The sequence below is a fragment of the Protopterus annectens genome, chromosome 17.part0 (genome assembly GCF_019279795.1).
Source record: "Protopterus annectens isolate FY-2018-M chromosome 17.part0, PAN1.0, whole genome shotgun sequence".
NCBI lineage: Eukaryota > Metazoa > Chordata > Ceratodontiformes > Protopteridae > Protopterus > Protopterus annectens.
In genome coordinates, this window is record NC_056751.1 from 684619223 (window position 1) to 684645280 (window position 26058).

The window sequence follows — 26058 nt, forward strand, 5'->3', positions numbered from 1 at the left end:
CTTTAATAAGCTCAGTACCCATGCACTATAATGTCAGTTTTTTGAAAATGGAATGCTATTACACTCTATGGCAACATTACTGGGTAATCAGCCTCCACCATATTGTGAGCCAGTAACTACAAAGTTTAAGAAATCATAAAGATGTCACCCACACACAAGTATGCCTCTGAAATGGTTGATATTTCCCAGAAATACTGATTTGTGCCAAGAAATGCCATCTGCCCCTTTAAATTACAGTTACTTACAGTCTGGCTAGTTATGCTGTCATGTCATCAGGCTGCTTCCTATCATCGTCATAACTATGATCACACATGTTTGATGTATGCGTGAAAGATTGTGAACTTTTTGTGGACTTTATCACTAAAGGACAATCATTCCGCATTACTACATTAATACCAAAGATTCTGCTTTAGAACTTGCAGGTCTTGTTTGTCTTTTCCTGGTTAGGGGTCGCCACAGCAGAACTCCGGTCTGCTAATGATTGGCAGTAGATTTTTATGGTGCTGAGTTGCCAGCCTGATGCCCAACCTTCAGAGAAAGTACATCCATTCACGCATGTCTTTCGGAGGCCACTCGACCATGGGGAGGACATGCAGACTCCACACAGAAGGCACTCCAGCCGAGAATCGAACAGAAGAACCTCTTGCTGTGAGGCAACAATGCTACTGCTGTACCACCATGGCTTGCAGAAATTGCAGGTCTATAATTTTGATAAATGTAGTGACAATTGTCAAGTTCTAGAATTTGCCATTTAGTTCTATAAGAAAATATGCTGCAACTATAAAAAAGAAAAACTGAGATGACTTGGTGTTTTGAATTTTTTAACCCTATTAAACCACTGTGGCCAGTTAAGCCTTTCTCTGCTGTCATGGACATTGCAGTGGTGCAGTGTAGCACTGTTGCCTCACAGCAAGAGGTTCTCTGGTTCAATTCTTGGCTGGAGTGCCTTCTGTTCAGAGTCTGCATGCCCTCCCTGTGTTCATGTGGGTTTGCTCCGGTTTCCTCCCAAGTTTCAAACACATGCATCTGGAGCATTTCTCCCCAGGCCTCTGCTGAAAATTGGCTTTGTTCCAAGTTGGACTTTCCCAGTAAACAAATGTTAAATAAAATAATAAACAACATGTGCATTCATTTGACCAGGTAGCATGGCAGCAATATGCACACTCAGGATGGTGTTCTGCAAGCTGTTTGCAGCAACCCTTGATGGCATTGTTTTAAAAGTGAATTCTGAAATGTGAATCAGACTCACATCTTAGACTGAATTGTAAATCAGCAATGACATTAACAACATGCCTGGATGAATACCTGAAAAAAGATTATGGCACAAGTAGTTCTGTACCCAGACAACATGAATACCTGAGGTTATGCCTATCTGCAAATGTTTATTCAAAGTCATTTAATGTGGAGCTCTGACTTTTTCTGCTATCATAAAATATGTGTGACCTAATGAGAGACATCAATAAGTCTCTATCTACAGTGGTCTCTCCCCACCAAACACAGTCTCTCTCTCACACACACACACGCACACACGCGCACACACGCGCACACACATTATGTAAAATAAGGTTTAAAATAAAGCAGCTCAATGCAATGGTTGAGCTGCTAATTACAAAATACTTCAGATGCAGTTCAGTTTCATCATGCTTCACTTACATACTATATGTTTCTGAATAGATCCAGTCTCGGTCACAGAAAGAAAGATGCACTTGAATGTAGTGATCTTATCTAGTTAAAAAAAAAAAGATGACTGTCAGATTCTAATTAGGGAGATGAGACACATTCAGTCCAATATCTATGAAGCACTGAATAATATTTCCAGTTTTCAAATGAATAGATAAGGAATACTTATTAATCATACTTTGCACACTTTCCTGCATACTTTGCAAATGCAAACCCTAGTTAACCTACAAAGATCTTATTTTTTCAGCCCTTTGAAAGACTCGTCTGTTCCATGCATTCTTGAATCCCATTAGTGTTACTGACTGCTGTTTAAAGAAGGTTGCTCTAATCATCCACCACTCTTTCTGAGAAACAATATTTCCTTACACCTCCCTTTCACAGGACCCAAGCACTGTAACACATTCTTCAGCCATGATATCAACTATTCAGGACTGATAAAGTCTCACTGTTGTTAAATATCTTGATTGGAACAATTTATTTGCACCATATAACAAACGGTTTTAGTAAAGGTCAACACGTTACTCTCTTCATTATTGCAACAGTTCAGTAGGATACTAAATAGCTTTTTAATTCCAAAACTTGAAAATTCTTTGTGGCAATCCAAACGTATTCATCTGGTGGCATACAGAAGTAGAATAAGAAGGATTTCTTTCACATTTTATCAAGATGGAGTTTAGAAGGGCATTTTATGTATATTTTACAAAATAAATTAATTGCAGATTAGTGCCTCTAGATCATGTAAACTGTGAGGAATGTGTCTCCATTAGTAGAATAAAAACAGTGTGCATTAATACTATTTCATTATCACATACAGTTTTTTTTCTTAAAGTATATGTTACATAAGTACTGTGCTGTCTGCACTAAAATCCAACTGTCCTTTTAAGGTACACATCAAACTAGGTATGTGCTTGAGTACTGTATCAATAGTAATAATATTCTGGTTATATTTTGGGTCATTTTGTTACTTTTTATGCTCATCTTTGAGTGGTATTATCATTTTTTGACAGGTGTATCTGCTTTCCAAAAGTCTTTGTCAAGATTTTCAAAGTCTGCAGGTGGAGGGGTATGGATAGAAGCATTCCAGATGTTTTTATACTACCTTCAACATATCTTTTCCAGACATAAATTCAAATATACAGAAACAAAAACAGATTAGAACAGTGATTTTGAGATCCCTAAACTGAAATTTACTATGATGTAATCTAAAAGACAGTGCTTAATACAGTAATAACTAAATATAATGCACACTAGCATCATGTTGATGAGCAGGTCACTTGACAAATACTTCCTGTCCCGCAAAATAGGAATGTATTTCATCTGCATGACAGAGTGAACCTTCTCCTAAAGATGACAAAAGTTATGGTGACACTGTAATTACTCAAGGAAATTTTAATCAAGGTCTGTCACGCTATGAAGTTATCTAGTTTCAAATATCCATGTCTGAGTGCCACCAAGCCATATGGAGGCAGGTAATGTGCTGAATATAAAGTACTCTCACATGTTCCGCGTGCAAGTGATTAATGATTCACTGGCAATTCTAAAATCTACAAGTATAGTCAAAGGAGATTTTGCTGTGCAATGTGGGTGAACAAAAAGCATAAATACAGAAGGTGATGGAAGGTCTTATTTTGAAGTCAACATCACTCATGATTCCTATAGAAGCTATTTTGCAATGTTTCTAGATCATCACACTTGGAAACTCTCAAATTTTCAGAATGTAAAATTCTATATTTTTCCTTACTGATGTAGGACTCCAAATAGTTGTCAGTCTGAAAGATTTTGAATTTTACTTATATACCTCCAAGCGTGACAAAGGTGCATTATTTCAACATAATTATTTTGAGAATTCCTCCAAAATATTTACCATGTTCCCATTAAAGACATGCAAAATACTCAAAAAATGACTGAAAAGGGTTGTGGGCATCCAGAAATAAAATGATATTTATATTCCCTTCAGCACTCTTCATAAATATGACTTTCTTAGTCTGATTCAAACAACAAAAAATCAAAATTACAAACCTCATTTAAAATAAATAATGCTGGAGTACATTGAATGCTGTGATTATGTTCTGAAATTGATAAAAAGACAACCCTGTTAAGAATATTTCTGATATAATAAAGGTGCTTAACAAAGTTTTCAGAGCTATTATACTGTAGCCTCAGGCTAGAGGATAAACAGCAAGCACAACAGAACAGCATTAAGAAGCCAAACAGCTGTAAAAGCTGTAATGTACTTTGTGCTACCACACTTCATTTTTGTCTGGGTTTTAGCTCAGAATGCATTACAGCTTTTAAAGCTTTTAGAGGATGAGAGATATACATTGCTTTTGTCTGATGTCTGACTAAGTAAGGTACAGGTTTTAAAGCTGTAAAAACTGCAATCCAACAGTTTTTTGTTTGTTTTTTTTCTTTTCTTTTTTCACTTTGATTTATAATACTTGGGAGCAGTTAAAGCTCCATGTACTACAAAAATTGTTTGCCTCCATGACGTGTGTTACATCTTTTATATAATTATATAGCATGGAGCATTTCTCCCTGGGCCTCCACTGAAAATTGGTTCTGTTCCATGTCAGACTTTCCAGGTAAACAAATGTTTATTTATATATATATATATATATATATATATATATATATATATATATATATATATATATATATATATATATATATATATAGTTTCTGTGGTAATACACAGGCCAGAATCTTATGCAAAACAGTTTGGCTCCACAAAAGGGGTGATAAGCTGTCCTAGTGACATACAGGTAACCTCATATACTAGAATCAAATGAGATTATGTTGAAAAAGAACTGTGGACACTGGACCCAAACAAAGCACAGGGAGGAGACAGAATTAGTAACAATGACCTAAGAACACCTCAGCAAGAACTTACAGTACCATTATATTTATCATTCACTAGATCATATAAATATTGGGAGATTCCTCAAGACTGGAGACATGCACTTATTAAACCTGTCTTTAAGGGAAAGGGGAGTAGGACAAACCCAGAATCATACAGACCCTTATTAAGTCTACTTTCATGTTGTGGAAAAATAATGGAGAAGGTAATATTGGATAAGTTATTGTCAAAACTGGATAGGTTGGGGACTTGAAACCATATATCAGCATGCATATGTTGAAAATAGATCTATTATCACCTGTAACATGATGTTCTATAACAATATAATAACAGCTATGAATGAAAAATTGTGCTGTGGTGTAATTTATATAGATTTAACTTCAAAATTTGACAGGATCATTCACAAAACACTGTTCAATAAATTAGAACAACTAGGCATTGATGTACTCTTGATAAGATGGATAGTTGCTCGGCTTACAAATAGTGCATGTCAAGTTAATATTATACAGTAACTGGACAGGCAAAATCCTTGGTTACAGAAAGGGTGTCCCACAGGGCTCTGTCCTAGGCCCTTACTTGTTTAGATTGTATCTTTCAGACCTAACTTTTTCATCTGAGTTATTTTACAGTCTATATGCAGATGACCTGAAATTGGATAAACTGATTACATGTGTTACAGATAAGGCATGTCTGAAAAATAACTTGACTAAATGGACCATTTAGGCACAGGAGAATAATATGTTGATAAATATATCAAAAACTAAGCATATGAGATTTGGTAGACATAAAGTGAAAGGTGAATATTTAATACAGCACACAGTGACTGAAACTGTAGACTCATTTAAGGACCTGGGTATATAGGTAGATTTAGGTATGAGTTTTTCTAATCATATCAACAACTTGGTTAATGATAATTACAGAACTCTAGGTTGTATAAAAAGATTTATAAATTCTAAGAAATCTAAAATAATGAAGTCATTGTTTGTTAGTTACATTAGACCCAAACTTGAGTATGGAATAGCAATATGGAAACCCTATAAGAAAACAGGCATGAGTAAACTGGAAAGAGTACAGCGGAAATATACCAAGGGCATCCATGGATGTCAAAATTAAAATTATTATGAAAGACTAAAATATCTGAACTTGTACAGTGTCTCTTACAGATATCATAGAGGAGATATTATTCAGGTATATAGGATATTTAAAGACAACTACCTTTGGGAATGTTTGGGGTTATCAAAAAGTACTAGAAAATCATCAGACAACCTATGTACAAGATTCTATAGGAATGAGAAGTGTACTAATTGGTTTTCTGACAATAGTAGCTGATGCATGGAAAAGACTACTAAATTACATTAAGGCAAGTACTAGTTTAGATATTTTTAAGAACAGCCTGGATACTTATTATGGAACAATTGTTTTGAGATATTGGCAAGCTAGAAGGGCATTACTGTCTGTGCTTGAAATATTTGTATGTATGTATGCATGTAAGACTGACCTTCTGCAGGTACAGGCTGGGTGACCAAGATTTCACATTTGGTAAACATGAAAACAAGATAGAAAACATAGCAAAGTCACATAAGTAAAATGTATTTACAATAATTACTTGCACTGAGTGAAATACTACAACATAATTAAATATTCTGTTAGTGAGGAAGTAGAAGAAAGGGAGGGGGTGAGCAGGTGGGAGAGGTGCATAGATCAGCAGGAGAATAAGGAGTTTTTAGTGAGGGGGGAGAGTGGCAACCCTAGGTAATGTAACCTTTGTGGGGGCAGGTGTATTTGGCTTCTTATTGCTTAGGGTGGGTAATGAGGTCTTATCTGAAGTTTTCTCTGATAAAGATGAGGAAGGATTCACAGAGAAAGGGTGGAGAAAGTCTGGAGAGTGCATGTTTTGCACTTTAGAGAGACCATATTGGAGGGGATGAGTAGGGGTGTGTATTGGCTTATGGTTTAGAGGTAGTAATATGAGTTTTTTTTATGAAGTTTTGGAAGAGTGTGCTGCAAGGCACTGTACTTGCAGCAGTCTGAACAGCCAAATGCCTAAGAGGAGATTTACTTTTTGTTATACAGGGGCCATGTTGCTTTCTTCAGAGTGTGACAGTGGTGTCCATGAGCAGAAGAGTTGTCGATGGGGTGACAGATGGGTTAGATGGGCAAGAGAGCTGCTGTGTTATGAGATGAAGTGGTGGTAAAAATGAATAGACTGTACTCCAGTTGGGGTAATAGGATGCCTTTCCCAATGACAAGTGGGGAGAAAAGGGGAAATTTGAGGGCTCAGAAAAGCAAGTTGTTTACTTTTGATTTGGTTATATCCAAGTGAAAGTGAAAGTTGAGAGACTGATAAAGCTAGAGCCTGTGATACTTAAATGAGGTTTTAGTTTCTATGACAACATTATGTCAGTAATGGTGAGATGAGGTAGACATTCGTGTAGTCTTTGGGAGATCCCAAAGAACATAGATTTGATTTTGGAGTGGCTTAGAAGAATTTATGTTGTATAAGCCATTATGGAGGTCCGTTTGAAGATGAGCATGAATAAGGCAGTGAGATGGCTTGGATCCATAGATGACCATGTCACCTGTATAGAGAAAAAGTGGAAATGAGTGAGGTAGAAAGGGAAATTCTTTATAAAAATGGAGAGTAATAGAGGAGACAGAGTTAAGCCTTGGGAGACTCATTTCTGCAGCTTGGCTGACTTGAAAAGGGCTTTACTTATTTAACTCTGAAGTGTCTGATGTCTAAGAAACTTATGAACTTGTGTAGGTAACCATTATTTATACCTCTCTCTGTAAGGGCACCAACGAGGAATATACTTCTCAGAAGTTCAGGTCAAAACTAAGGGGTTGAGATTGACCAGGTTTGTAAGATGACTACAAACTATGTGCAATCACTGAATCCCCAAATGATGTCAGTATACTTCAGGATGATCTCACACAGATCAACAAATGATGTATTAGTCACGGTCTCAAACTGAATGCAAAGAAATGCATCATCATTCCCTTCGGCACAAACATGTCCCTTCACACTGTCAAATCAACAACAATACCGTACTTATCCATGAAGTGGTAAGGGACCTGGGAATCGCAAGTTGACTGCAACCTTAACTTATACCATCATGTGTCTACTCTAGTAAGGAAGGCTTTCTACATAGCACACTTGATTAGTAAAGGCATCGCCTTGAGAACAAAACAGGTTATAACTCCTATATACTGGGCATTAATCTTGCGCATAATTGAGTATAATGCCTCATTTGGCATGTACGATACAAAGCACCTGCAGCAACTGAACAGACCTCAAAGGCTTCTAACAAAGAAGCTGAAGAGGCTCCAGCATGTGTCGTATACAGACCAACTAAAGTCCCTGACACTATAGTCTGTGTCGTATAGACTTCTTAGGGGAGACCTATGTCTGGCCTACAGAGCAATCCAAGACACAATCCTAATGAACTTGCTGCATATCAGTAAATCAAATGGGACTATGGCTATCCATTCCAGGGAACTAAATATGGGCTGCAACTTAAATAGGACATGCTGGAGGGACAGATGTATCTCCCATTGACTACTGAGTCTTTGGAACAGACTACCAGTTCTTGTGAAACAGAGCACCTCTATGACACCGTTCAAGAGGAACCTGGCCGAATGGATGGGGCACCATAAATTCTTACTGGAGATAGTGCCCACAACCCTTGTGGCCATGGGCAGTCATCACTACATGCAATCTTGGGTATTGACTCGCATTTTCATGGTATTACATTGGGATGAAATGACTAGGCTTAAAATGACTCTGGGTCAATAGTCTAGTAATCTCCTATGATCCTAGGGTTCTATGAAGTCAAAAACTTTTGAGAGGTCAATGAAAGTGCCTCCCGAGATATTGCCCGTATCTATAGTTAGCAGGATATTCTCAGTGAGAGTCCAGACAGCAGTCATGTTGCTAAAGCCTGGAGAGAAGCCATGCTGTTTTTGGAACAAGATGTGGTATTGCTGAATTTATTGTTTGCATTGGTCATAGACAATTTATTTTAGCATTTTCCAAAGCGTTTCAGCTTTTAAAAATGAAAGGCTTAACACTCATACATTTCTCTCTCACTGTTTCTCAATCTCTCTTTCTCTGTCTTCATTTCTTTCCTGAGGTGAATTTTTCAATATTCATTTCTCAAGACACATAACAATTTGGTTATAGTCAGAGACTGGATCATACTCATTTCTATCCTATCCAAACTATTCCTCCAAATTAAAATACCAAACCAGACCCAAGAATAAAAATAAATTACACTCCATAAGATGAAGAAAAAAGAATATTAACCTTTTATAAAGCAGACGTTTCATGTGAGTACAATGAGGTTTTCTTCTTTTCTCCATTATTTTAATTCTTAAAGCCTGCAAGATTTCTGTCAAGCCTGCTGCAAAAACCTAGCCTGCACAAAGTGCCTAAATTCTAGCCACAAAGTGATGAATTTGCTACTCTGATGCAAGGCCACATCAACAGTGGCACTTCAGCCACTAAAAACCACCTGACCATTCTAACACTTAATCCCACTATTTCCTGGATAAAAATATTTTAAGAGATAAATAAATTAAATCCATCTAATAAAATAAAACTTCAACTTCTAGTCCTAGACCCGTCCCATAAAATAAATTAAAATATAGAAAAACAAAAAGGCACTCCTAAAGCTCTAATCATGGCTTATCAATAAAAACACCCCAAAAACAATCAATGATAACAAATCTACAAAATAAATAAATAAATAATGAATGAAAAATAAATAAATAAATAAATAAATAAACACATAGCATATTGCACATCCCTAACTAACTACCTAACTCCCCTCCTAAAAATTCTGGAAAAATCTATCAAACTAAATAAATATATAAATGCAAAAAATGGTAGCTACATTAATAAAAATCTCTATAAGGCTATCAGGCCTATTCTTAAAGTCTTAAATATCACTGTCAGTGACACAAAAGCAGAAGACTCATCTTTGTTGCTGGGAGATCATAAGGATGTGGGTTCTAGTTTCATATCCGGTTATTTTCCAAAACTAACACTGAAGTTCAGTAAATAGATAATTTTGCCCATTTGAGTTGTTATTCCTTCAGAAGAAATGTTAAACCAAGGCCCATCTGAATCACTAGGCGGTAGCTCATTTAGATATGAAATAAAATTCACAACATATACAGAAAACAATAGGTGAGTTTGCCCGTTTGAGTTGCTATCTATCAGAAGAAATGTTAAACCAAGACCCATCTGAATCACTAGGTGGTAGTTCAGGTGGAAATGAAAAAAAATTCACAACATATACAGAAAACAATAAAGACATTTATTTACCAGGAAAGGCCGACTTAGAATGAAGCCAATTTTCAGCAGAGGCCAGGGAGAAATGCTCCAGACACATGTCTTTGTAATGTGGAAGGAAACCGGAGTGAACCCACATGAATGCAGGGAGGACATACAGACTCCACACAGAAGGCACCCCAGCTGAGAATCAAACCAGAGAAGCTCTTGATGTGAAGTGACAGCGCTACTGCTGGACCACCGCACCATCTATATTCACTAGTGCATTGCCCACCATGCATACATATATAGGTTTACTATGGAAATTTCAAATCCATATTGGTCAAACGTTTAGAACTACGAACCTAAATGTCAGATTTGAAACTTCGCATAGTAAACAAATGCGAACTTAAAAACATTGTTCGATGTTTTTGACACAGCAGAAAGTGACATCTGTCACCTTCTGCTATGCATATTAACATACTGTTGAACTAAACATTTAATGGTACGTTAAATCCAGTATTTTGCAGGGAGGCTTCACCCTCCTGCACCCTCCACACCCCCTGCATATTAAATATACCAACTTCGAGATCGCACTACAGTGAGGAAATGGGCTAATTCCCTGTTCCTCACTGCAATGCACCTCAGTTCACAGTGTCGGTACATCGATTCTCCTATGGTCAAGTGCACTATACAATTTGACCATATGAGAACCGGGAGTCTGTTAACTGAACCTTTCAGACCATGATTTCAAGCACACAGTGCTCGACAGCATGACTTTCACACATATCATAGTAAACCATATATATATATATATATATATATATATATATATATATATATATACACACACACACACACACACACACACACACACACATATATATATATATATATATATATATATATATATATATATATATATATATATATATATATATATATATATATATATATGTATGTATATATACGGGTCCCCTTCAGTAGATCAAACCTTTAAAAGTTCAAAACTCATATGGCCGAGACCATATGATTGAACTTTTAAAAGTTTGAATGGGCTGAATGGAGATCCATGTATAGTGCGGATCAGGAAGATTTCCCTTTTTTGCAATGTAGTGCGATCTCGGAGATGGTATATTTAAGTGGCAGAGGGTGTGGGGGCACAGTCCCTGCTATGCAGGTTTAGTTTTGTTTTTTTTTTATTTTTTTTTTATTTTTTCTTCAATTTTCAAACTTTTAAATGTTCGATGTTATGGTCTAAGCCATAACGCCTTTGAACATTTAAAAGTTCGCTCTACTGAAGTAGGTCTGTATAAACACACATATAAATGAAACTTTTGCAGCATTATGCTGGTGTTCAAAAGGGATCAAAATAAGCAGTTTAAAACCATAAAGTGAAAAAATATGTGAAAACACATACACACACAAATAAAAAGATGGATTAAATAGAATATGTGGTGAGAGAATATCAGGTATGTATGATATTTGTTCTGTAAGTGTCATGACGCTATCTAATGGCTTCACCTCTTTTGAACTAATGCATGCCAGCCATTTTCTTAGAGTACAAGTATACACATGCAAATTATATACCTCATGTACTATTTATCTATATCTATATCTGTGCCCTGATCTACCTTTGCATCTAGTAGCAGTCATTTCCATACAATTCACATTTTGTCAATGGTTGGGAGAGATGTTGCTACCCATCAGCTTCATAGTTTGTCAAATTCTGCTAAACTCCCATATAGTTGACTATAGCTTTTCTTCAGGGAATCTGTATTTGGTCACAGTTATGCAACAACAGAGTTAGTATGTGTGTGTGTGTGTGTGTGTGTGTGTGTGTGTGTGTGTGTGTGTGTGTGTGTGGTCGGGTGAAGGGCACCATTTCACCTAAGCCCACACCTGTACATAGTGATATTGTAATGTATCCAACTAAATGCCAATAACAGCAGATTTAGTGTGTGTGTGTGTGTGTGTGTGTGTGTGTGTGTGTGTGTGTGTGTGTGTGTGTGTGTGTGTGTGTGTGTGTGTGTGTGTTTCTGTGTATGTGTAGGGGTGTGGTGGAAGAGCCTTCATGTTGGAGGGTGAGGGAAACAAAGCCTACATACAAAACATTAAATATGTGTTTTGTGTATTAGTATGTACATCAGTCTGTTTGGAATTTGTTTCTCAGCTATTTTTAATGGTTAGTGTGCTGTGATGTGGTGTGTTTGCATGCATGTATGTGATTTTGTACCCCAGGTATAATTGTGGTGTGCTCATTGCAAAAGGAAACCTATTAATTTTCCTTTTGTTGTGAGCTTTGTTTTGGTACTAGGGATATTCTGCAGGTTGGCTGTTTTTTCTCCCAATCACTGAATGTTAATGGGTTTTGTACTTGGTATTTGTAACCCTAAAACTAAGGCTATAGTAACATCTAGACCCAGATGCATGTCTATATCTGCATCTATATACTACACCTTTCATCTAATTAAACAGGTATGATATACAGGTTGCTAAGATCTACAGCTGTTAACATACACATAAGAAATTCAATTGATGTACTTTGTCAGGGATACAATCTAAATGTACAATGAAAGGTTGTTTTAATAGTTTCATTTAGCATAAATCAGAATAAGTCAGTAAAAAACTAAACAATAACTCTGTTTTAATAAGAAGTTTAAAATGTCAGTGGTTCACAGGCAGCTCTTTCAGTTTAATTAGATTTGCAATGAAAACCACATGATTTAATTGCATTTAGGCTGTTTCATACTTTGGGAATGTAAAGCGCATTGTGAGAGGATCAGACTAAATAACAGTATAGAAGCCATTAGACAATATTAGAGCACAATTAGAGTAATAAAAAGATGTTAGCATCACAGAAAAGTTCAAAAGCTAAGGAAACATTTCCCAGAATCTAGGTGGAGTTTTCATTTGCTATGACCTGATAGATATTGTCCTTTATACTATGTAGAGTTTTTCTTTTCCTCTTTTTCTTTTTGTAAATGCTCTCTGTACTTTTTCAGTTTGCTGTTATTCCCACACTTGAGAGCTGCCTATATGCAAATCTCTCTCTCTCTCTTGCTCTCTCTCTCTCTCTCTTTATATATCTATATATATATATATATATATATATGTATATATATATATATATACACACACACATTATAAATATATATATATATATATATATATATATATATATAGATATATATATATATAGATATATACAGATATTGTATATATATATATATATATATATATATATATATATATATATACAGATATTATATATATATAGATATATATATATATATATATATATATATATATATATATATATATATATATATATATATATATATATATATATATATATATATATATATATATATATATATATATATATATATATATATATATATATATATATATATATATATATATATATATATATATATATATATATATATATACATATATATATATATATATATATATATATAGATATATATATATATATATATATATATATATATATATATATAAATATATCTAGATCTAGATATATATATATATATATATATATATATATATACACACACAGAGAGAGAGAGATGTCTCTAAATATATTCTGATTGCCCGGATTATGTAAATCTTAAAATAACTGCCATCAAATAATCTGGTACAAGCAAGCAAAATCTGAAGGTAATGCTACTCAATGCTGGAAGTCTAAACCTCAAAATGCACTCACTCGAGGCACTCCTTAAAATGGAGAACATCGACATCTGTGCAGTGACAGAGACCTGGTTCAAAGCTCCAAAGAGCACCCCTGCATTACCAGGCTGTAATTCATGCCACTCCTTTCGGCCCCCTAACCCGGAATGAAGCACTAAAGCTGGAGGCATGTCCATGTTCATTAAGGATATCCACACCTCCAGGCTAGTTGCACAGCATAATGCATCCGAGATTATCCAAGTGCAAATAACTCTGGGCAAGACCGCAATCCAAATTGTAGCTTGCTACAGACCCCCCCCCACCATGCCCCAGGATTCCCACTCCTCATTTCTTGATACACTGGAAAGTATTAGGGTACAACCTAACACACTAATAATGGGCAATTTCAACTACCCCACCATTAACTGGGAAAACTACTCATGTACCAACTCCTTTGCTCAACGTTTTCTGTAATTCATAAATTCCAACGCCTTGGATCAACTTATTCACACACCCCCAGGGGCAGCAATATCCTAGACCTGGTCATTACCAACAGGGGCAACTGGTGTTCCACACCAGAGGTCAATTCCTCACTAGTCAGATCTGACCACAAGCTAATCGCCCTAGACATCCACATCCCGCCCCCATCCCCAATTAGGGAAACCACCGTAATAAACTTCTCCAAAGCCAACTTCACACTTCTTAAGACAGAAGTGGCAAACTTCATGTCACCCATGCAGATGGACTATAGAGGTATGACTGCTGAATCCTACACAAATGCACTTTATAAGCACTTACACAAGTGCATGGATCATGCTATCCCTAACAGAACCAAGATGCTATCCTCCAAAAAAAGGAAGCCAATCTGGTGGTCCCCTGCCATGAACAAACTCTACAACAGAAGAAAGAATCTGTTGCAAAAAAGAGTAAAATCCCATGACTGGAGGAAATCCTTGGTCAACCTCAGTAAGAAGCTGAGATCCCTCATAAAATCCTCCAAAGCTAGTTACGAAAACAAAATTGCCACTGACTCTAAAGACAACCACAAAGCATTCTATAGCTATGTCAAGAATCTCAATGGCAACACTCAGATCTGCTCTGAGTTACAGCACAATGGCACTAAATATACAGAACCAACTGATATTGCCAACATCCTGGCAGATAGGTTCAGTGCTAACTTTACCCCCCCCCCCCAGCCCCTAGAGGGCCCATCTCTATACCTGAAGAATGCAAAGTTCCTGTAATCACGGCTGCACAGGTAAAAAACACACTCTCCAAAGCCAAGAACACAGCATCCATGGGACCTGACAATATCCAAGGCTGCATTCTACATGAACTACAGAATGAACTGGCACCCTACCAAAGTGCCATGTTCAGTCATAGCCTCACCTCAGGCTTTGTGCCCACTGAATGGTGCACCGCGACGGTTTTCCCACTCCACAAAGGGGGAGCCATGACAGACCCCGGGAACTACCACCCCATTAGCCTGATGAGCCTGGTATGCAAGGCCATGGAAGGTATCATCATGGAACTCATAAACAAAGACATTGGTAATCTCCAAACTCTGGACCCTACCCAGTTCAGATTTGTAAAAGGCAGATTATGTCTCCTAAACCTGACTGACTTATTTGAAGCAGTCACCAAAGCCATAGATGAGGGTAAGGTGGTCACAAGGCTTATCTAAATCTCACCAAGGCTTTTGACACCATCCCCCACTCTGGAATTATAGATAAGCTCACTAAACTAGGTATAAATCCCTATGTCACAAGATGGGTTGCCAACTGGCTCACGGACAGAACCCACACTGTGAAAGTAGCAGACTCCAAATCTGACTTCAGACCAGTGACAAGTGGAGTACCACACGGTTCAGTCCTGGGTCCTCTCCTGTTTGGTATCTACTTCTCTGAAGTACAGGCTAACACAGAAGGTCTTTGCCTAACAAAGTTTGCAGATGACTGCAAACTAGGAACCATAATCAAAACTCCTAATGATGCAGACATACTACAAAAGGGCCTCACTGAGACAGATGCCTGGTGTCAAAGCCATGGCCTGAAACTCAATGCCAAAAAGTGTATTGTCATCCCCTTTGGTAATAACTCTGTACCCATGAACTACCACATAGCTGGTAGTGTACTTAATGCCAAAAATGTGATAAGAGACCTTGGGACACAGGTGGACAGTAGTCTCTCCTTTGATAATCACATCACCACAGTGGTCAGGAATTCCTTCTACGTGGCTCACATCATCACAAAAGGTTTCTCATCCAGAAAAAAGAGGTCATTGTTCCCCTCTAGTCATCATTCATTAGACCCATTATAGAGTACAACGCCCCTTTTGGTATGTACCTCACAAGACATCTACAACAACTGGAAAGGTCACAGAAATACCTCCCAAAGAGGATTACTGGCCTCAAACAGATGCCCTACGCAGACCATCTCAAAAAACACCAGCTTTACTCTGTCGCATATCGCCTACTCAGAGGCGATCTCTGCCTAACATACAAAGCTATGTCAAACCCAGAGCTGTTGGACATGCTCCACTTAAAGAAATCCCAGTCCCTCCGAGCTACACACTCTAGGGACCTAAACCTTGTCACCACAATAAACAGGACATGCTGGAGAGATAGATTCCTGTCCCAGAGACTTCCCATACTCTGGAACAGACTACCTATCTATGTCAAACAGAGCTCCTCATTAGCACTCTTCAAGAAAAATCTTGATGATTGGATGGGAGATAGGAAATTCACCCCGGGGATCACTTCTGTGGCTCTGCTCAACAGGGGCACAGGAAAATAATTTTCTTGGGTGGCGAAAGCCAGGGTACATTTTTGGCTAGGCTTAAATAGGCCCTAGGGCCAATAGCCTAGTCCCTACCTATGAACCTATGACAGCATTAGACTGCCTTTCCAACAGCATCTTTTAAGTGTTTTATGGCTTCGAAAGCTGGCAAAACACTTCTTTCCCCCTGTAAAAAGTAGTACATGGAGCAGATAAAGCTCTGTGCACTACAAAAACTTATAATCATTTCACCGATCATAACCCTAAATTATGTATTTTCAACATGGATGCCAAGATTCACCTCTCGAGCTTCACTTTCAAAGTGAATTTTTTAGCATCCATGTCTCGAACACATAAGTGGGTTATGATCAGTGAGCCAATCATGACTGTCTGTGTGGCAGATCTACCCATTCTCCCATTTATCAGTGAGCCAATCATAATTGTCTGTGTGGTAGATCTACCCATTCTCCCATTTATCAGTGAGCCAATCATGATTGTCTGTGTGGCAGATCTACCCATTCTCCCATTTATCAGTGAGCCAATCATGATTGTCTGTGTGGCAGATCTACCCATTTTCCAACTTCTGTTCAATCCCTCACTGAAACCTATTATCAAAATACTAAGAAACTACCTTATTATTGCCCCATTTTAGGTGGGCAGAATACCGGTCAACTCTTGTCCTCTACAGATAATATGTTGCTAATGGTGTATTTCCCTACTGTATCAGTTAGACAAGTGCTGAGGATCATTCAAGAACACCCAGAGGTTTCCAACATAATCTATTGCTGTAACTTAACAGAGAACTCAACTCCCAACTTCATGTAACAATCTCCAGTACCAATGTCGTTAAAATAGTAAAAGCACCTGCTATAAGAAAAAGAGGTAAACAAGTAACCTCCCACTACCTTGAATCTCTTTATATATTAACTTCAAAATGGCTGACCCTTTGAGATTAAAAATAACTCCCTTATCCCCATACGTCAACAATTTTATTAAAATTAAACATATGCTCAAAGAGTTGGAAGCATAACTGGCTTTAGGCATCAGCAAATCCTGAGGTGGCTGGGAGCCCCCTGGCCCTGGAGGGGCCCCCCAACTACAGCAAGTTGTCTTATCTGGATATTTTGTAACATGGTTGTCAAACCAACAGAAGCTGGTATGGAAATTGTGTGTACTTAACAAATCAGATGGGTAATAATACCTCTTATTTATATCTCCTTTAAAATTCAAAGATATCTCTGGTTACAGTTACATTATTTTATCAAATAACAAGCTTTGCAATTCCATTAAATATTTTACTACTGATGTGGTGCACCTGTCTTAGTTAAAACCTGCTAGTAGAAATTCTCTCCACTAAAGGTAACAACATAGCCAGCTTTAGGTATCAGCAATGCCCATGGCAGCAAGGAGGCCACTTAATCATCCCGGACTATGTGGGGGACCCACAAAAGCTGTTACTGATTGGGGAAAAATTAAGTTTCTGATTGTGCTCTTTAACTGAACATGCACTCTTTAACTGAACACAGGGCTGTGATATGACCCTGCTAGGATGAAGCTGATAATGACAGGAGCAAAGTAAGCACTAGAGAGATCAGCAGCCCAGAGGGACTGATCTCAGTGCAGACCTTAGATTTTAAGAAGAGCTGATGTTTCCATTCTTCAGTGATGGTTTTCTCTTTCATGGAGCTTTATAAATATTGGCAGAACACAAGTTACTATAACTCAAATTCTTTGTTCAAGAATTCTGAGCAAAGCCAAAAATAACACCAGAATAAAGGCTCAACATCAGGAATACCTTTTAAATATTATTCTAATTCACTTAAAACGTTAACAGAATAACACATTTTGCATCAACATGCATTTCTTTAGACAATAAGTACAAAACTCTGATCTCTGGATTTATTGACTGTCTGTAATCCTGAATGATTTACCAGCAAATCAAACTTTTTAGAAGGGATATAGGGCAAAAGTATGATGCAAAATCAGGGACAGTGACAGGCATGCTTACTATTACTCCTTAATGATGTAAATAAAAGTGACTTACCCCTGTTTGATGACTGCTAAACAGCAGTCACTGATCTGGTGTGCCAGCACCAGTGTTACACATTGTATTGCTGTTTGCTGAAATAAGTGCAAAACTACTATTGCTATCTCTTATGTTTGTTTGTGCGTGTAAAACAATCACTGATTTTTATCTGTGCACACACCCAGTAATGCCAGGACAATTACATTACTCTTCTGGATATCAGTAAAATGCAGATAAATGCATTTGAATAAAATGCAGTTAACAAGTTCATAGGTTAATTGGTTTTTGCAAGGCTAATGACCACAAAGGCCTTTTTAAGCCTAGCTATGCATCCCAAATCTCTCACAAGTTCTGTTACCCTTGATAAGTGTAAGCAGGGGCTTGGGAGATGAAACATTTACAGGCAGGGGCCTGGAAGATGAACCATTTACAGGTTACTTGTGTCCATTAGTGACATAGGTGCCAAGCCAGGGATGAATTTCCTGTTTCCCATCCAATTGTCCAAGTTACACTTGAATTTGATTAGTGAGATACTCTGCTTCATGTGGATGGGGAGCCTGTTCCAGAGATAGGGAAGTCTCTGGGATGCATACCTGTCTCTCCAGCAGGTCCTATTTATATCACAGGCAAGGTTTAAGTTTTTGGAATGGGTAATTATGGTGCTGTCTATTTTCTGGATATGGCATCAGAGTGGAGTCTGACAATACCCTGTGTGCCAAGCATATGTCTCCCCTCAACAGCCTGTAGGAGACAGAACACAGGGATAGGGATTTGAGGCAGTCTGCGTAGGACATTTTACTTACATCCTGTATTCTTTTAGTGAGGAAACTCTGTGGACTTTCTAACTGTTGGATATGGCTGATTAGGGATATATCAAAGGGGGCATTGTACTCAATGATAGGTCTGATGAATGCTGAATACAGTGGAACAATGACTTCCTTGGACCTAGATGCCATACTTTTGTTTATATGTTGTGTAACATACAATGATTTCCTTACTACTATAGACAAGTGATGGTCAAAGACTAGATTACTCTATGGGTGTCCCTAAGTCCCTGACTATTGAGTCAGCTCTGAGGGGTGTGTTGTCAACATGATAGTTACCAGGGGTGGATGACTTCCCAAAGGATACTATTATGCATTTTTTGGCATTTAGTTTTAGTCCATGGCTCTGACACCAGTTGTTTTTCTGTATCAACCTTTCCTGAAGAACATTTGTATCAGTGTGGGATTCAATGACAGCTCCTAATTTGCAATCATCTGCAAATTTAGTCAACCAGAGACCACTGACATTGGCCTTGACTTCAAAGATGTAAATGCCAAAAAGGAGCAGTCCAAGGACAAGATCCCTGAGGGACTCCACTTGTGACTGCCCTCTTTGTAGAGGTGGACTCCCCAGTTCTAACTTCCTGGATCCTATTTGTGAGCCAGTTGACTACATACCAGATGACATACGGGTTTATACCTAACCTCTTGAGCTTGTCAACAATGCCCAAGTGAGGTATTATGTCCAGTGCCTTGGCCAGGTTAAGGTAGGCAATGTGAACCATCTTGCCCTCATTCATTGCTATGGTAGCCTTCTCAAATAGGTCCACCAGGTTGTGTACGCATGACCTGCTCTTGATGAAACCAAACTGGGTTGGGTCCAGTGTCTGGAGGTGTACTATATCATTATTGATCATTTCCATGATAATTCTTTTTATGGTTTTGAATATAAGATTAGTGAGATGTATGCATCTGTAGTTTCCAGGGTTTGCAGATGGCCCACCTTTGTGCAGAGGGACAACTGTTGCTGTTCTCCATTCATGAGGCACAAAGCCTGTTTGGAGACTACAGTTAAATAGCAATTCCAGATGGCCTGATAGGTCATATTTCATGCTATTTAGAAAGCATTCTGGGATATTGTCTGAGCCTATTGATGCACTGTTCTTGACTTTAGAGAGAGCATTAAGGACCTGCTCCCTAGTGATAGTAGAGTGAGTTATATTTGATGGTGTTTCCTGAAGAAATGTTGAGGGGGAGAGAAGGGTAAAGTTGGTACTGAATTTGTTGGCTGGTGGGTTTGCTACATCTTCTGGCTTTTTTTTTTAATTTTCAATTCCAAGTCTTTTTGATACGAATGGACTCCATTGCTAAGTCAAAGCATGATTAAAGTTCATGAAATTAGTATTGTTTCAGTCATTGATGTTATCCAGAAGTGCTCTTTGCAGCACCCGCAATGTGCCCAGTAATGACTCCTGCAATTTATACTGAGTTACATGTATCGGTAATATATCTTAGTAAGATTGTAAATTCTTTTTTATAAGACCTGTTGCTCCTACTACTATTAAAACTTTCTGGGTATCCTTCTTCCACATTGACCTTGATTCTGCCTGCAAATCCTGGAATTTTATGACTTTGTGTCTCTCTGTACATAAGATACTGTAGTCACCGGGTGTAGCAATTTCAATGATCAATGCTACATTTGTCTTCTTATGGACTACTATATCTGTTTTTCTCACATCTATTTTTGAACTGTTTGTAATGAGTGATCCCATGTGATATAAACTTCATAATTTTCTATAATGTTTTATGTCTCATGTTTTCAGTGTTTTTCAGCTACTTCAATATTATAATGTTTGCACAATCTCCAGTGCAACAGTCTTGCCACATTATTATGCCTTTCAGTACACAGTCCTTCTGCCATTAGTATATCACAACCAGCAACAACATGTGTGACTGCTTACAATTCTGTTTTACAAAACCTACATTTGTCTGTTTCTCTCACATGTTCAATGGACTTTGTAAACCATCATGTATGTAGATTACTATCTTGGTCTGCCAGTATTAGCCTTTCACGTTTTGGTTTAGTTTCACCTCTCCTTAACCATTCCTAAATTCGATCCTGATCAACAAGAGCCTGTTCAAGAGTTTTCTGTACTTGCAACTATATTTATGCATTTTCCACATTTCTTCTGATTGAGTATAAGTGGCTACATTTACAGTGAGCTCTGCACAAAATTGTGTACTGCCTTTGAGGTTGCGGACATAGCTAAAGAATGCCTTGTGCCTGTCCTTGGCCTGGACGACCAAATTTACCTCAAATTTGGCTTTGGTAGACTTTATTGGTCTTCTGAGATTTTTGTTTAGTTTGATGAGTGCTTTTATCCTGCTGGGTGATGCACTTCCAAAATTTTGCTTTGAATTTCTTCCTTCTCTTATACAGCCTATTGATTTTGTAATTCCACCACGGTAGCTTGTTTTTTGAGTTAGTTTTGTACTTCTTTCTGGTGGGAACAGTTGCTTCTATGCAGCTATTAACGTGCTTGTATATAGCTTCTGTGAACAGTTCTGCATAGGCAGCAGTGTTCACAGGATTTAAGGAGGCTTGACATTTTGCCAGGTTATCACTTAATTGCAGGAAGTTAGCCTTAGATGAGTTCCTGAATATTCTAGGGTTAGCTTGGGGTCCAGGTTTTATTTTTACATCAGAGACCATTTTTGTAGTCTGACCTTAACAGAGAAGACATTATACTAGGAGGTGTGCAGCAGTCTCCCATATTAGTGAGGATCAGATCCAGTATGGTTGTACGCCTGGTTGGTGTACTGACAATCTGCTCCAGGGAGTTTGTGTTTACAAAATCCAGGAATTTTGGTGCCTATACGTTTGATGTCATAAAGGATTCCTAGTAAATAGTGAAGTGATCAAAGTCGCCCATTAATGTGGTATTGGGGGGTGAGTGTTTCCAGTAAGTTTGAATGCATGTTAATAATAATAATAATAATAATAATAATAATAATACAATAAATAAATAAACAAATACATAAATAAAATGTTCTGGCTTTCATAGAGTGGGGCCTATACCTTGCAAGGAAGTGGTATTGAAATTTACTTATGGTGATTTGAACATAGAGTAGCTCGAGTGCATTACCCTGTTTGACCTGTCTTTGCGATATATTTATCTCTGATGTAAATTGAGACACCACCATCTTTGGTTCCTGTCTGTGTGCTAGCTGGTCTAAATGTGTGAAAGGCATTATAACCTTGCACTATCTGTGTGCTCCCCATGGCTTTAATCCCTGTCACAGTGACCACACAGATGTCAGAATTCTCTAGGGTGAAGATACCTTCTAGGGAGTGGAGTTTTTTTTTTTGACTCTTAGCATTGAGCAGTAATACCTTTAGATTTTTTTGGTTTTGTTTGATGGAAGTACTTCTAGTTTGGCATTGCCTAAAAAAGGCATTATGGGGGAAGACAATGCTTTAGCTAATATTCAAAAGCCTAGAGAGGAGAGGTGCAGATTATCCCTGGCAAAGCAGGCTGGTCTGTTGTCCATCTCCTTCCGTGCTGACAAATATAGCACCCCCTTAGAATGACACCAGAAACTAAGACAATTATTAAAGTCAGTCATCTTTTGTTCTATTGCGGCATCATACTTGGAGAAGGTAAAATGCTGCTCAGTGCTAGGCTCATACCAGCTGTGGACACATATTTCAAGAGCTCCATGATGTCTCTCTTCATGTAGTCTAGGGAGGCATCTCTCAGGTCATTTACACCCACATGAATTACGACTGAGTCGTACTGGCACTTGTGGTCCAATGATCTGATTGCGTGTGTAATGTGATGGATCTAAGCATCTGATAAGCAACTGACTGTGACTTTCTCCTTACTCAGCCTGGTGAGAGAGACATCAGTGTGTCTTATGATGGAGTCTCCAATGACCAGAGTGTTGGATTGTGTGGTGGCTTGCTTTATGGGCTTAGAAGTAGAGGCTGCATGAGATGTGGCTGTATGTGTTGATGTGGGTGTTATTTTGAAAGAGTGCATTTGGGACTGCTGAGGGTATTTGTTATGTGTACTTCATCTAGGAGGTCTTTGGGGTTTGGGAATGTTGCATTTAAGTGTCTCCCCATATCTGGGTCTATATGTCTGCTTTGAATTGTGTGTGATGGGTGCAGCATGTGTGCTACGGACAACTTTATTGACATTAGAAGTCCTTTTATATGAAAGGTTTGCCTCCAGTGACATTGTGTAAATATATCGCTCACATATCATATCAGTTTGTTTGAGAATTAACTGGTTGCCAGTAAACATGAGGCAATTTCTACATTACCTCAGGATGACCATATCCACCAAGCTTCTAACAGAGATAGTGAAAAAGTTCATATCAATGGCAACAGACCCTTTTTATTGATTAGACAGTTGGAGTGAAAATATAAAGGAATGTCAGGAGTATCTGGTTTGCAACTCTGGTGACAGTGCTTCTCACTATAAACTAGTTGTCATGTGTGCAACTAGGTATTAGTGAAATTTTAATTGTGCTTTTACAGGAAAAATATAACTCAGGATGTCTGTGTCTATGCAGGGCATTGTCAAACATGTGAGGGGAAACTAATAAGTAGATGCTGAAAATTTAAGAATGAAGTATTTAGGCAGATATTCTATTCTAAAGTTATAAATAAATCAAGCAGTACTTGATGAAAACAAAGAATTAGCTTGTCAAGAGTGCTGGTCTCACCACAGTTTCACTCTGCTGGGAAACAATGTTCCTTTGCTTCTTCTCTCACCAGAAGCAAAACATTAGCACGAATCCCAAGATGAGAAGCAGGCCGCAGCCTGTTTGGTGATCCACAGTCTTGTCCCAAATGATGCAAGGGTCTGTAGGTTTCTTGTAGCCTTTTCCTGGCAGATGCCTTGAATAGCAACCAGGCAAAAATGTCAAGCACAGGCACTCACTGCCCAAGCAGAAACAGTCAGGAATCATAGGTTCATAGGTTAGTACTAGGCTATCAGCCCTAGGGCCTATACAAGCCTAGCCATAACAATTCCCTGGCTATTTCTTCCCACACTATTTACTTCCCTGGACCCCTGTCTAGCAGGGAAACTGACGTGATCCCCGGGGTGAATTTCCTTTCTCCCATCCAATCGTCAAGGTTCCTTTTGAAGAGGACCAAAGAGGCACTCTGCTTGACATGTATGGGCAATCTATTCCGGAGTCTGGGGAGTCTCTGGGTCAGGAACCTATCCCTCCAGCATGTTTTGTTTATTGTGATGACAAGGTTTAGATCCATGGAGCGTGTGGCTCTGAGGGACTGGGATTTCTTTAAGTGTAGCATGTCCAACAGTTCTGGGTTTGACATGGCCTTGTATGTTAAGCAAAGATCGCCTCTGAGTAGACGATATGCGACAGAGTATAGCTGGAGTTTTTTAAGGCGGTCAGCGTAGGGCATCTGCTTTAGGCCTGTGATTCTTTTAGTGAGGTATTTCTGTGGCCTTTCCAGTTGTTGCAGATGTCTTGAGAGGTACATACCAAACGGGGCATTGTATTCTATAATGGGTCTAATGAGGGATGAGTACAGTGGGACAATGACTTCCTTTTTTCTGGATGAAAAGCCCTTAGTGATGAGGTGTGCCACATAGAAGGATTTCCTGACTGTTGTGGCGATGTGGTTATCGAAGGTGAGACCACTGTCCACCTGTGTCCCTAAGTCTCTTATCAAACATTCGGTGTTTAGTGTACTGCCACCTATATGGTAATTCACGGATCCATGTTTTTTCCCAAAGGGGATAACTATACATTTCTTGGCATTGAGCTTGAGCCCATGGCTCTGGCACCAAGCATCTGTTTCTGTAAGGCGCTTTTGTAGAGTATCCACATCATTTGGGGATTCAATAATGGCTCCCAGTTTGCAGTCATCTGCAAACTTTGTTATCCAGAGTCCCTTAGTGTTGGCCTGTACTTCAGAGAAGTAGATGCCAAACAAGAGCGGTCCCAGGACTGAACCCTGAGGTACTCCACTTGTCACTTGTCTGGAGCTGGATTTGGAGTTGGCTACTTTTACAGTGTGGGTTCTATCAGTAAGCCAGTTAGTAACCCATTGGGTGACGTAGGGATTAATGCCCAGCTTAGTAAGTTTATCTATGATTCCAGAGTGGGGGATGGTGTCAAAGGCCTTGGCAAGGTCTAGATAGGCTGTGTGGACCACCTTACCCTTGTCCATGGTTCTGGAGACTGATTCGAAGAAGTCATTCAAGTTCAGGAGACAAGATCGGCCCTTCACGAACCCAAACTGGGTGGGGTCCAGTGTTTGAAGGTTGCCAATGTCTTTGTTTATAAGTTCCATGATAATACTTTCCATGGCCTTGCAGATAAGGCTTGTCAGACTGATGGGACGGTAGTTTCCGGGATCCAAGATGGATCCCCCCTTGTGGAGTGGGATAACTGTAGCTGTGCGCCACTCAGTGGGCACGAAACCTGAGGTGAGGCTATGATTAAACATGACACTTAGGTGAGGTGCCAGTTCATATTGTAGTTCATGTAGTACACAGCCCGGGATGTCATCTTGTCCCATGGATGCTGTATTCTTAGCTTTGGAGAGTGCGTTTTTTACCTGTGTGGCCGTTATTACTGGAATTTGGCAATTTTCTGGTATTGAGATGGGCCATTTAGGGGGTGAGAGGGGGGTGAAGTTGGCACTGAATCGATCTGCCAGGATATTGGCAATATCCTTGAGATCAGTATATTTAATGCCATTCTGTTTTAGCTCAGAGCAGTTCTGAGCATTGCCATTTAGATTCTTGACATAGTTATAGAATGCCTTGTTGTTGTCTTTGGAATCTTTGGCAATTTTATTTTCGTAACTAACTTTAGAGGATTTTATGAGGGATCTCAGTTTCTTACTGAGGCTGGTAAGGAAGTTTTTTGCATCCTGGGATTTTCCTCTTTTCTGCAACAGTATCTTCCTTTTGTTGTAAAGTTTGTTTATG